We start from the raw sequence: 12,877 nt of genomic DNA, 5'->3' as shown, positions 1-12,877 counted from the left end.
ATAAGGTGATAAACATCTCTAGGAACTAGTATTCTGAATTAGGAATAGCCTCTTAGAGAACAAAGTTAGTGGATTTATTTTAAAAGGTTGACTAGGGGCACCTGGGTGGCTCAGTTGGTTGAGTGTCCGACTTCAGCTCAGGTCATGATCTCACAGTTTGTGGGTTTGAGCCCCACGTCGGGCTCTGTGCTGATAGCTCAGAGCCTGGAACCTGCTTTGGATTCTGTGTCTCCTTCTCTCTCTGCACCTCCCCTGCTTGCTCTTTCTCTCTCTCTCTCTCAAAAATAAGCATTAAAAAAATTAAAAAAAAAATGTTGACTAATTCTGGAACAAAGGGGGCCTAATTCTTAACTTCATTTTACTCCCAGATATTGGAGCCCAACGGGCACGACTAATAGTCACAAATAACATAAGGAAAGTCTCTTCTTTCTCAGTGAGTTTTACAAATGATCGTAAGGACTAGATATTTTCTCCATTTTATGAAATTGTGGAGGCAAAGCGAGGTCAGATGACTTGTCCCAGACCATCCCGAAAGTATTGGCTCAGTTGGATGAGATACAAACCTGGAAGTAATAAAGCATAACTCTTCGTGGGGTCGATCTCTTTTTCATGGTCCATGTAGGGGGAGCACAGGGCACCTGCTAGTCTCCCCCGCACTCTGTTACTTTGGACTCCAGGATGCCTGGTGTTCTCCCCCCGGTTTAGTGTTTGCTTTTGTGTCACACCCGGACATCTTTGTTCTCCTTTGGAGGAGGAACATGTGAAAATATGGGCCTGGACTGGTTAATCAGATTGGCCATCTTCTAGTAAAAAAGGAGGGAAGGGGACACAGCAGAGGTAAGGCTGTGAGCATGGAGTGCACACCCACCGGGACTCTGAAGCCACGGTGTGGCAGTCATAAATAAAAGAGGGTCTTAGAAACGGGAATGCCTGCCTCTTCCCGCGTGCACTTCCGTAGAATTGGCATGGACCCCAGAAACAGTTAACGGGCACGTTTGGTGGCACGTTTCTCAGCCTCAGCACTGTTGACGTTTGGGGCCAGATAGTTCTGGGTTGCAGGTGGCCATCCTGTGCATTGTGGGAGGTTTAATAGGATTCGGGGCCTCCACCCACCACATGCCAACGGCCTCTCTCCCCCTTCGTTCCAACCCCAGTTGTGACAACCAAAAATGTTTCCAGGCATTGCCAAATACCTTTTGCAGGGAGACATTACTCCTGGCCACCCAAATTGAGAACGAGAGATTTAGTGACGTGCTTGGAAGCTAGAAGGTCTGTACAGAGAAAAGGGTTTAGTCCCCTGAGCATGTTCCAGTGGAGTCCAGATGGCTCCTGCCTGGCTCACCAGTGGCTTACCTTCACAGACCCCCTTATCTCCTCTGGGACTGTAATTCCCTCAGGGTCACTGAGCAGCGTTGTCTTTTTTTTTTATGTTTATTTATTTATTTTGATAACGCACATGCTTATGAGCGGGAGAGGGGAAGGGGCAGGGAGAGAGGGAGAGAGAGAGAGAATCCCAAGCAGGCTCCCTGCCATCAGCACAGAACCTGATGTGGGGCTGAACTCATGAACTGTGAGATCAGAATCTGAACTGAAATCCAAGAGCCGGTCACTTAACCAACTGAGCCAGCCAGGCGCTCCATTATTCCTTTTTTTCTTTTTTTTAATGTTTATTTTTGAGAGAGAGAGAGAGCGAGAGCGAGCAGGGGAGGGGCAGAAAGAGAGAGGGAGACATAGAATCTGAAGCAGGCTCCAGGCCCTGAGCTGTCAGCCCAGAGCCCGACGCGGGGCTCGAACCCACTAACTGTGAGATCATGACCTGAGCCGAAGTCGGACACTCAACCGACCGAGCCACCCAGGCGCCCCACCACCACCTCTTAATTAAGAATTTGGCACAGCTGTCCTCAGGAGGTTTCTAGTTCAGCCAGGCAGGCAGCTCAGTAGCCGAGTGACATGATGGGGTTCAATTCAGCGGGCTGGTAAGGGAACTTCTCCACAAACGCCGTTCTCCAAATTAAAAAGCCAAAGGCTGAGATGTCAGATAATGGGGAAAAGAAAGGGGAACAAGAGCAAAGTGGAAGTGAGACTTGAGACATGAAAGCAGAGACCGTGAACCCGGGGTCAGCGGGTGAAAGGTCAGCTGCTCCTTGTCGGCTGGAAGAATTTTGCTTCCTGATCCTGGACAATAGAGAAGTGTTTGCAGTCGCTTAGAAATCTGCACCATTGTCTGCTTCAAAGGCCTTAGAGATGCAAGCAATGTACACGTTGTCAATAATTTCAGATGATCTTTCCAGTGTTTTTCCCCCTCCTCTTCCAGCTGCCCACCCTTCGACGTGTGCATCTGGCTGTAGTTTCAGGTTTTCGTCAAGTAAGTCAGGCAGCGTTGACTGGCTGTGTCACATTCCCGTTCGGTTCCTTCAGATGCGAGACTGGGGACAAGAATTCAGAAACAAAAGCCGCCCGTCCCCTCCCCCTCCAATTAGAAACATGCTTTGGAACCTGGAAATAGTGCATAAGAATCTCACTAAACATCCATTTAAGTCTATTCAGGAGAATTCTTTGTGAATCGTTTCGTGTAGCATGGTGAGTCTTTCATTGGCTGACTTAGAAGGGCTGGGGGCTTCAGGCTTCTGATTCCTCTGAGAAAGCAAGAGAAGTGGGCTTTCAACGGTGTTTCTGTAGATAGCATTAATTTAAGACCCGCCAAAGACACGCGAACGCTTTCCGTCCTAATATTTACCTTGTGCTGTTCCCTGTGTAGGTAGACAGGTCTTTGTCTAAAATCCTATCCCAGGGTCTTATTTTTAGCTTCACCACTACTTTTTACCTTTTCTTTTCGTTCTGGCACTTCCTCCATACCACCCCCCCTCGCAAATAATTTTGTCTCCCTTCCCAAGACTCATTCTAATCTTGGCTTCAGCCTCAGCCCTTGGCTGGTATCTGGTCTATGGATTTATTCTTGCTTGCAGATTCCACCAGAGCATCTTTGGTTGGCGTGTATTTTCAGGTATCAGGAAAAGATGGGAGATCCAAGGATATCTAGGACTTTTTTTTTTAATATTTATTTATTTGTTTTGAGAGAGACAGAGACAGAGGGTGCACCAGCGGGGGAAGAACAGAGAGGGAGGGAGGGAGAGAATTCTAAGCAGACTCCACGCTGTCAGCACAGAGCCCGACTCGCCTTAAACTCAGTAGCTGTGAGATCATGACCTGAGCCCAAGTCAGACACTTAGCCGACTGAGCCACCCAGGCGCCTCCAAGGATATCTAGTTCTTGATAAGAGTTCTTACAATAAGAGCTGATGTTTGAGGGCTCACATGTGTCAGGCATAATGATGAAAATTTTCGTGTATTATCTCATTTGAGCTTAAAGATAACCCTGTGAAATGGGTACTGTTATCCCCGTGTTACAGATGACAATGTTGTGATTTACAGGGGTTACTAACTTGTCCAAAATCACAGAGAAAAGCATGAGAGAAGAGGAGATCGTGTAAATTCTTAGTCTCCTTTTCAATGTTTTTTTTTTCTTTTTAGGAAGAGCACACAAGTGGGAAAAAGGGGTAGAGGGAGGGAGAAAGACAGAGAGAGCGAGCGAGGGAGAGAATCTCAGGCGGGTTCCATGCCCAGCAACGGAGCCTGATGTGGGGCTCAATCCCACGACCCTGGGATGACGACCTGAGCCGAAATCAAGAGTGGGCCGCTTAGCCGACTGAGCCACCCAGGCGCCCCTCCTTTTGCATTTTAACTTGGAAAGAAGTTTTGAGTTAAAATTGACCAGTGTTTAAAAAGTGTTAACAGCCATGTGGTAGGACCATCTTCGTTCTCAAAAATAACCTTTTTTTGTTTGGATTTAATTTCCTAAATTATATTTTAGAATTCAGAAGTCCATACAGGACACACCTCAGTCAGATGGTGACAGCCCTACTTATCGCATGGCTTTATTGCAAGCAGGGTTACAGCTTAGCTTGAACACAGCCCAGCTACATGGAGGTCTCACCCCTGGCCTTCGGTAGCCTGAGATGGATGGGACTCTTTTCCATCCTCCTTAACTGACTTTTGTTTCAGACTTGCTTTCACAGAAGCACCTGGGTGGCTCAGTTGAGCGTCCGACGTCAGCTCAGGTCATGATCTCGTGGTTCATGAGTCCAAGCCCTGCACTGAGCTCTCTGCTCAAAGCACAGAGCCCACGTAGGATCCTCTGTCCCCCTCTCTCTCTGCCCTCCCCCACTCACGTGCGTGCGCGTGCACACACACACACACACACTCTCTCTCTCTCTCTCTCTCTCTCTCTCTCTCTCTGTCAAAAAAAAATAAAAAAAACACATAAGAAAAAAACCGAACAAAAAAAGACTTGGTTTCCTAGCCCAGAAGTCTTATCACTTGCATTTCTTTAAAAAGAATTCTTGGGGCGCCTGGGTGGCTCGGTTGGTTAAGCATCCGACTTGGGCTCAGGTCATGATCTCACAGATCGTGGTTCAAGTCCCGAGTCGGGCTCCGTGCTGACGGCTCAGAGCCTGGAGCCTGCTTCAGATTCTGTGTCTCCCTCTCTCTCTGCCCCTCCCCTGCTCATGCTCTGTCTCTCTCTGTCTCAAAACTAAGTAAAAACATTAAAAAAAATTTTAAAAGAATGCTTCCAGTAAAATGAGTCACAATTGTGCTCTGAATGCATTTGAAATACACCGCCGTCTACCAGTTTCGATTGGTTTCAGAGAGCTTTCTTTCATCATTTGGGCCACATAAACAACAACAGCTCATGTAACTTCCAAGAATCTGGATTACATTCTCCCCCACATTTTCCCCCTAAGTATTCTCAAAGCAAGAGGGAAGACAAAGGGTAACACCTTTTTGTTTGTGATTTATGATGATGGTTTCCAGGACATGTCACTTAGATTGTGTGCAGTCCGGAGAGTCTTCTACTGAGCTTGACCTTACTAGGAACAGTTGGGCATGGCCCTGTCCTCCGGTAGGCCCGTTTCATGATCAGAATACCACGGAAGATCAGGGCCACGCAGCTGAGGTACCTCGTGGTTCCCGTTAAAGATGCTTGTTCAGTTCAGTACTTGCATTTTTCTTGCATTACCAAATTCTTCCATACAGTCAGCCACAAACCCATATTATCGGGGACTCCGGCTAAAAACTTGTGGTGAGTAGGAAGTAGATTAAAAACACAGGTTTTCCCTTTTCCCCGGCTGCCAAAAGTGATGTCAGTGGTGTTAATGATCCTTACCTCAGCCCGCTGCAGACTCGGGGCCCTCTGTGTGAATGCTTGTTCTGTGCTCTGGTTCCTATGCTATTACGGAAAAGCTGCTGATAGTTGATAAGAAACAATTGGGTAGTCAGACAATTACTCAAATGTAAAATCAGGCACTTGCTTTCTTGAAGCAATTTATGATCTGACTCCAGGGAGAAAGGAAAGAATGCGAAATCTATTTAGTGTTTAGCAGAAATATTAGAGGCAGCAGCACTAGGCTGAGTCTGCTTCATTCCCATTTGCCTAATTCCAGAAATGGCATTGCAAACACTTTTTTACTATCTCTACCCCACATTGTAAACTAAGTTGTGATTTGAATTTATGTCTACTGGTTTGGATCAAAGCCAGACCAATAAAACCTACTTCCTGTGTTTCTGAACATTAAAACAAAACAAAACCAAAAAACTGATGCGAAGTGACAGTATAAACTATAAACCTCAGAGCTGGAATTTAATTCCTAGGAGAGAAAATAAACTGCAGAAATAGCTCCCATGAAAGCAGAAGAAAGACTGAATTTTATGACTTGCTTTCTCAGGTAGGGAAGAAGGTATCATATTACTTTCGTGTCTTCAGGCAACAGGTTTATTTTGGTTGAGCTCCGTTAAAATTAAAGCTTCCTGTCCCACATTATGTGGTCTGACTTGTAATGTAGAGGGGTTGTTTTTCTGAGTTTCCCCTACCTTGACTGTCACGTATGTGGGGATGCGTTCTGATTTCTGTAGAAGAGAGATCTGAGACATTTTGACTTACCTTGCGGGGATGGGGGAGGGCTCTTAACGGTGTTGACGACCCCCGTTTGCTTTCTCAGCATGCTCCATATTAATAAAAAGAAATAACCCGTGAAATAACTGAAGTGAATATTCTTTGGCTTAAAAGATTTTTTAAAAATGTTTATTTATTTATTTTGAGACAGAGAGAGAGGGGAGGAGGGGCAGAGAGAGAGAGGGAGAGAGAGAATCCCAAGCAGGCCCCACAGTGTCAGTGCAGAGCCCCACGCAGGGTTGGATCCCAGAAACCATGAGATCATGAGCCAAAATTAAGAGTCAACTGCTTAACTGACTGAGCCATCCAGGCGCCCCTGGCTTAAAAGATTTCTGAATGCTTCTTCAGATTTCCTTAATACATCATTGGCAGAATACTTTTTTTTTTTCTTAAGATTTTATTTTTAAGTAATCTCGAACCCATGACCCTGAGATCAAGAGTCACCCGCTGTACCCACTGAGCCAGCTGGCCACCCCTGGCAGAATACTTTTAATTGTTGCAAACCATAGGTCGTTGTAGTCGTTTTAATCTGTCTTCTCCATAAATTTCCAACCCTCTCGAAAAGTCCCTGCCCTTTGTTTTTGGGGACAGGAGAGGTCCACAGTGCTGGCAGGATTCACCCCGTGGACCACAGCGGAGGCTCGAAGGCTGGATGGCCGGCTCCTGGGTCAGCCCCTCTCCTTTTCTTTTCATGATACACGTTGCCTTTCTTCACTGGTGGTCTCCTGAAGTCACCGGCCCTGCCAGAAGGTCTTTCGCTGGGACAAAAGGGGAACTGGAGCGAGGTGGCCTCTCACATGTTGGCAGCTGTCCCTGAATGGTCCTCCCTGGCAGCCCCGTGTGCTGGAAGGGCTGGCCAGCAACCTTGTTATCTTCCCCAGCTCTCGCCCATGTGACTTGCACCAGGAAAAAGTGCTATTTAAGCAGCTCCTTTAGAGCACTGGCCTGGCTGCTCAGTTACCCTTTGCCTTTTAAGACCGTGAAACCAAGTCTTTCCAGCTCCCTTCTGGCCTATTTTCAAAGATGTTTCCTTTCTTTAGCTTCTTGTCAACAGAAACTAGCAAACGTCTTGGTCTTTCCTCTAACTTGAGTTCTTTAGTTTAATCCTACCTTGATTTTTCCTTCTTTCTTTTTCTTTCTTTCTTTCTTTCTTTCTTTCTTTCTTTCTTTCTTTCTTTCTCTCTCTCTCTTTTTCTTTCTTTCTTTCTTTCTTTCTTTCTTTCTTTCTTTCTTTCTTTCTTTCTTATCTCTTTCTTTCTTTCTTTCTTTCTTTATCTCTCTTTTCTTTCCTTCTTTCCTTCCTTCCTTCCTTCCTTCTTTCCTTCCTCTGCCACTTAGGTCTGTCCTTCGCTAGAGTCCCAGCTTGCCCCCACACTCCCCAGCTGTACCTTGTAAAAAGCAGAGTGATTCTCCCTGTGTCCCAAACTTGAAACTCCCTGGAGTTAGCTTTTCTTTTATTTTACTTGGGTGATTATTACGGCTAACAGGACTGAGCTGATAATTCTGTTTCCTCCCTAAATGCTGACGTCCAACCCTCGGTGGTAGAACCAAACTCTAAGCCAGGAAATGTCTTTAACAAGGGTTTCACAGTCCATCAAATGGATCAGCAGTCTCCTTTCTCCATCTGAGATTGAGTAGTGTGAAGGTTAAAATCCAGAGTACACATATACTCCCAGAACTATGAATCTATTTAATACTGATGTGTGTGTGTGTGTGTGTGTGTGTGTGTGTGTGTGTTAATTTACTGGCCTGTTTGCCAGAATCAGGTCTGCTTAAAGACAGAATACTTTGGCAGTGTTTTATAATGTACCTTACTAATAATATGTTAGCATTCTAGAAGACTCGATCGTCTCTAAATTAGTGGTACCGTGAATTATTGTGTTGGCATCAGTGAGGTGGCTGAAGAAATGGACTGCCATCACAGTAGTGGTATGCAGTTGACTATAATTGTGTCAAATAAGAAGTCAACAAGCCAGGAAAGACAAGATTTAGAGAGATGTTACAGGCTCCATTTTCGGCATTCTGCCAAGTACAAAGCTACCCACCATGCCCACCATTTCTCTCTCTATTCCCAGGTGAAGGGAACGGTCTTCTCCTCTGAGAGGAATCCTCCCCTCCTGTTCTTCTATATGCTTTGTCCCATTCCCGTAAGGACTTGGGCTTTTGGACCCCAAAGCCAGGAAGCCAGAGGCTTTTCCTACTTTCAAACTCCCATCCCCATCCCCATCCACGATAAATTGGGAGGAAGGGAAAGGGATAGAATACCGAAAAGGTTTAAAAGTTGGTTAACATTTCAAATATCGTCTCATCACAGATTTTTTTTTTAAGAATGGGGAAGATCGAAATATGATGAAAACATTATTTTCCAGTCCTATTTAAACAATTTTGACATTAAATGTAGAATTTTAAAAGTTCAAGTCCTTTAAGCAAATAGTGAACTTAGGACCACAGCTGAATCATGGGTTTTACCTGGTTGACAAGATTTCAGGAAATTTTATTCCTTCTTTACATTTTTTGTGTTGTATAAATTTTCTATATTGTGATCGAGAATTTTTTTTTTTAAATCATAGCTGTTTATGTTAAGTGAAAGAAAAATGTGCTGTTTTGACACATGCCTTTAAGTGGAGGAATTTATTTATAAAAAATTTTTTTCTAGTTGATCTACGATATGAGATTTCAAACAATGATCTCCACCGAAGAAAAGCCATTTACTGTAGTTACAGTCATTTTTTTCTAAGCATAGTTGGGTGAGGAAGAGTTATGTTCTGGCTACATTTTGGAATAAGACAATAGCCCAGCAACTTATAACATTTTACTCCTGTTTTCTTACTAAAACTAGAAATTGCAAGGACTGCTTTAACCAGGTATTTAGAACAGTGTTGCAGTTGACTCAACAAACTGGAAGGAGGTTTCAAGGCCTTTGAATACAAGAGAAAACTTTTAGTCAATGGGTTGGACTAAAAATTCGTCGTTGGAAGGGTATGGATCCTTCATTGTACACAATATCATATAGCCTGATGCTGTTTTCAGCTGCTTTACGGTGAAGGTTAATCAGGCTGAGTGTGAACAGCAGCAGAAGCTTTATTTGTTTTTCAGCTTTGGTAGGCATAGTTTAAGTGGGTCGAGTCCAAAAGATGTAAATTCCTACTGGATGCAATAATGCAGTAATCCATAAGTCTCAAGTAGCATTGCTCAAGTGTTGACTTACTTGATAATGCTTTAAAAATTGCATTTTTCATTACTGGCAACAGGATTAGGTAGGTTTTATCTTACGACAAGACACACGGAAAGGTACAAGAGATGCTGATGTGGTGATGAAATTTTATCAAAATGTAATTTCCTGCTACTAAATCTCATGACAGGTGCATGGTATTTCTGAGTTCAGAAGTTATTCCCCAGTGATGTAACTAGACAGAAAATATCATAGGAACATCACCATTTGGTATTTGCCCAGCTCTTCTCCAAGGAAGTGTTTTTTGCTTTTTTGTTTCCAGCTTATGGATGTTACAAATGACTTTTTGTTTTTGTGAAACGTTGTTGCAATATTTGCCTCATTCGGTTGGTGGGGAGTCCTTTGGGGTTGTATATATAAAGTGCATCAAACATACCTACACCCCTGTCTTCCCTTTTGGTGCTGATTATAGTCTTTATCACTGACTTTTCATTTGTCACTAACAGATGTTTCTTGAATTGAATGAGTGCTGGAACCTACTGTGGGTATTGACTTTTTAAAAATATATTCCAAAAATGTATACTATATGTGTTTGCCTTCCTTCAAGAGACTTCCTTTATTGAGAATCAGCCCTTCCTGACTGCAGTTGCATAGAGGCGGGGATATAGGCAAGTGAACTTAAGCCCCAGGAACATAGGCTGAGGTCTGTCTGTAATGTCCTCAGAGTTCATGTCCAATAAAACTCCTCAGAGCATTTGTGAACAGCTATGCTTTTGGAACTTTAGTTTTGGGGTTCTTTGGCTTTAGCTAATGCCTCACTGGGAACCATTACTCAGCTTAATCAGCCCCTGTGTTCACCCTATTTGGCTCCCAAAACTTCTTGGCTGTTTCGAAAGATCAAATGTGCCCTCAAAGGGCCAAGACTGGCTGCTATAGAGATCCTTCAAAAGAATATGCCCGAGGCTGAGAAGGCGGGTGCAAAAAAAAGAAATGGGAACTTGAGAAGGCATTCCAAAAATGCTGCTTCCAACAATGGCTGCCTGATTGGGATAAGTATGCAGACCCCAAGGTGGCTGGAATGAAGGACAGTTCTCACCCAGGCGTGCCTGTTAGAAATCTGTATCATTTACTCAGGAGCGAAGTTTTCTGTGTGTCCATACAGACACACAGACACACGTACACACACACCCTTGAACAAAGATAAGCAGATGTGAACTTCAGACTTTCCCTTTAAGTTTTTCTGGGCCTCTGTTGCCTGTTTATAGCCTCTGTCCCCATACTCGCGGTCAGCAGACCCTCCCACTTTCCCCACTTGTTTTCACTTTCTCAGAGATCCCCAAGGTGATGGCACCAGAAGGGAGCATTCGTGGCTGAGACGTGTGCTGATCAGGATTTACGACCAAGGGGTTTGAAAAGTAGTACGCTGAGACTTTAGAGGGAGAGTTTATGGTGCAGTTGACAGATCCTTTATTTCCTGCTCTTTGAACACACACGCATGCGGGAAGCTACAGGGAGGGTTCCGGAGTGGCCCCAAAGCAACAGATTTCAGCATCTGGCGAAGCCACAGTGTTTTCCCTTTTCAGAGGGCCCCCGATCTCTGCCCCGCCGCATTCATGCAGGTTGGCACATGTGACTACAAAACTGGATACAGTTTGTTCCTGTGCTGAGCTGTTCATTCAACCCTTCTGGCCGAGAGCCAGGTATAAAATGAAAAGCATACCGTGTGCCCTCCGTTCCCACCGCACACACACTCCCCTCCCCTTTTCTGTAAATGAGCAGTTTGTTTGTTTGTCTCAAGCCCTTTAATACAGTGGGGCCTTCCCACTTCATCTGAGGCCCAGAGCTGTGAAGCTGTGTCTGGATACTCTGGTCAGAACGTTCGGATAGATTGCGGTGTGAGTGCAGGAGAACCTTGCAAGCCTATGGGAGATCTGGAGATGGTTCTCCGGGGTTTCTGAAGGGATGGGTTTTCCTGACACTTTGGGAACCACACAGAGTAAGTCCTGTTTCTCTGGCAACGAAAGGGATAGGCCTGGAGCGCTCTCTTGTTTTCACATTGGTGTCTCCATGTCACGTCTTTATTTGTATAGAGAAAAATAGGCTGTTTACCTGTCATTTAGGGGTGGGGTTAATATTCTGAAATAAACAGAAATCTCCTCATCAAGCTAGAGTCTCCGCTTAGTACATTTCGACTTACCTGAAAGCCATTATGTAAATAGGGAAGGCTCACAGGTCCCGGCCATACTCTCCTTCGAGAGAAGAGAGCGAGAAACAGTTCAATCGGTCAACATATACTCTGGACGAATTGTAGAACCTGTTCCTTTCCTTGCCACGGATATGGATTATTATAACTACCGCATCTTGACTTATCATGAAGCATGTCTTTGTTGTCCCTATACTTAAAGGTGTCTTGGGGTTTCCTTCAGAGTTCTTCATCTACCCAACCTACATTTGCAGGCTTACTTCCTTGACCCCCTTCCACATACCTCGTGAGGCAACATGACTATATTCTTTCCTTGGCCTTTCCGCGGCCGCACTCTCTTCCCCAGACCTTGTTTTATCGTGTGCTCACGGTGGGAACTGTGCTTTTCCCCTTGGATTCATTCCACTCATATTTAGTGAGTACTTACTGTGTGCCAGCCCTTGTGTTGAGCTCTGGAGAGGCAACCCCAAAGCAGCATAGATAGGATCCCATTTCCACATCCCCAAACTATCCCTTTCCTTCCAGACCAAGCCATATGTGTCAGTGAATTACTTCCTTTCTGTTCCCAGTTAGAAGTATTCTTTCCGTGCAGCGAGAGCTTTTTTCCTGTGCATTTACCATGGGATTTACCTCCTTCCTGTGCATTTACCAGGGGATTTACCTCCTTCCTCTTTTGTGTGGTGCCATATACTACTGAAGGCATTCTGTAAATATTGGTACTTGTAAATAACTGTGGAATGCATAAAGAATGTGGCCCTCAGAAGGACTGTCGAATGCTAACACTTGAGAGCGAAGGAGGGTTCGTAACGTTGAAAAAGGTGTCTCCTCTCTGGAAGGGAATGGATAATGCCCCATGAGGTCTGCCTTCTTGAATTGCATGGAAGAAATGTGCTTCTTGCAGAGTAACATTTCTATTAGGTCTAAATCAGAATCCCTTCCCTTTTTAATTTAATGATTAACTGGGTCTGTTTCACCTGGGTCTCCTTTCGCATCTGAAATTTTCATCTCATGTCAAACAACGGCACATTAAAAACTTGACTTCAGATTTTGTAACGTTAGGCCCTCCGGCTTCAAATTCTAAAATCTACACTTGACTTTTAACCAAAAGAAGATGAAGTGTGGCCTGGCTGGACTCTGCCTACCATATTTTATAGTAGTTTTACACAATAACTGTAATTCACATTTTTGTTCTGATCCTAAGAACATCCAAGTATTTTGTGTTTTTGTGTTGTTAAATTCTGAAACCTCCAAATCAGATCGATTTGTTTACTGACTTAATATTGACTGTTTTGAGTTTGTATTTGCTTTAGACTCTTGCATTTTGAAAGGGGAAAAAAAGTTAAATACAGTCTGTTGATTTTATTTAAGTACACAGTACTGTTTGTGCCCGTAACTTCGGCTTATCTGGTTCTGCCTCCTTTTTAAAGAAAAACCCTTAGAAAATGATGGAATATGAGGTTTGAGATGCCTTTGCTGACGACTCTTTTTCTTTT

General features: G+C 44.2%; 1 protein-coding gene across 1 annotated transcript in view; it reads left to right on the top strand.

Moving 5' to 3' along the window:
- Positions 1 to 12,877, top strand: part of IRS1 (insulin receptor substrate 1) — a 63,529-nt gene that overhangs the window by 46,095 nt on the left and 4,557 nt on the right. The window lies entirely within an intron of this gene.

The sequence above is a fragment of the Prionailurus bengalensis genome, chromosome C1, assembly GCF_016509475.1.
Source record: "Prionailurus bengalensis isolate Pbe53 chromosome C1, Fcat_Pben_1.1_paternal_pri, whole genome shotgun sequence".
NCBI classification, from domain to species: Eukaryota; Metazoa; Chordata; class Mammalia; order Carnivora; family Felidae; genus Prionailurus; species Prionailurus bengalensis.
Note: the sequence above shows the minus strand (reverse complement) of the source record. Positions and strands in the feature narration are given on the sequence as shown.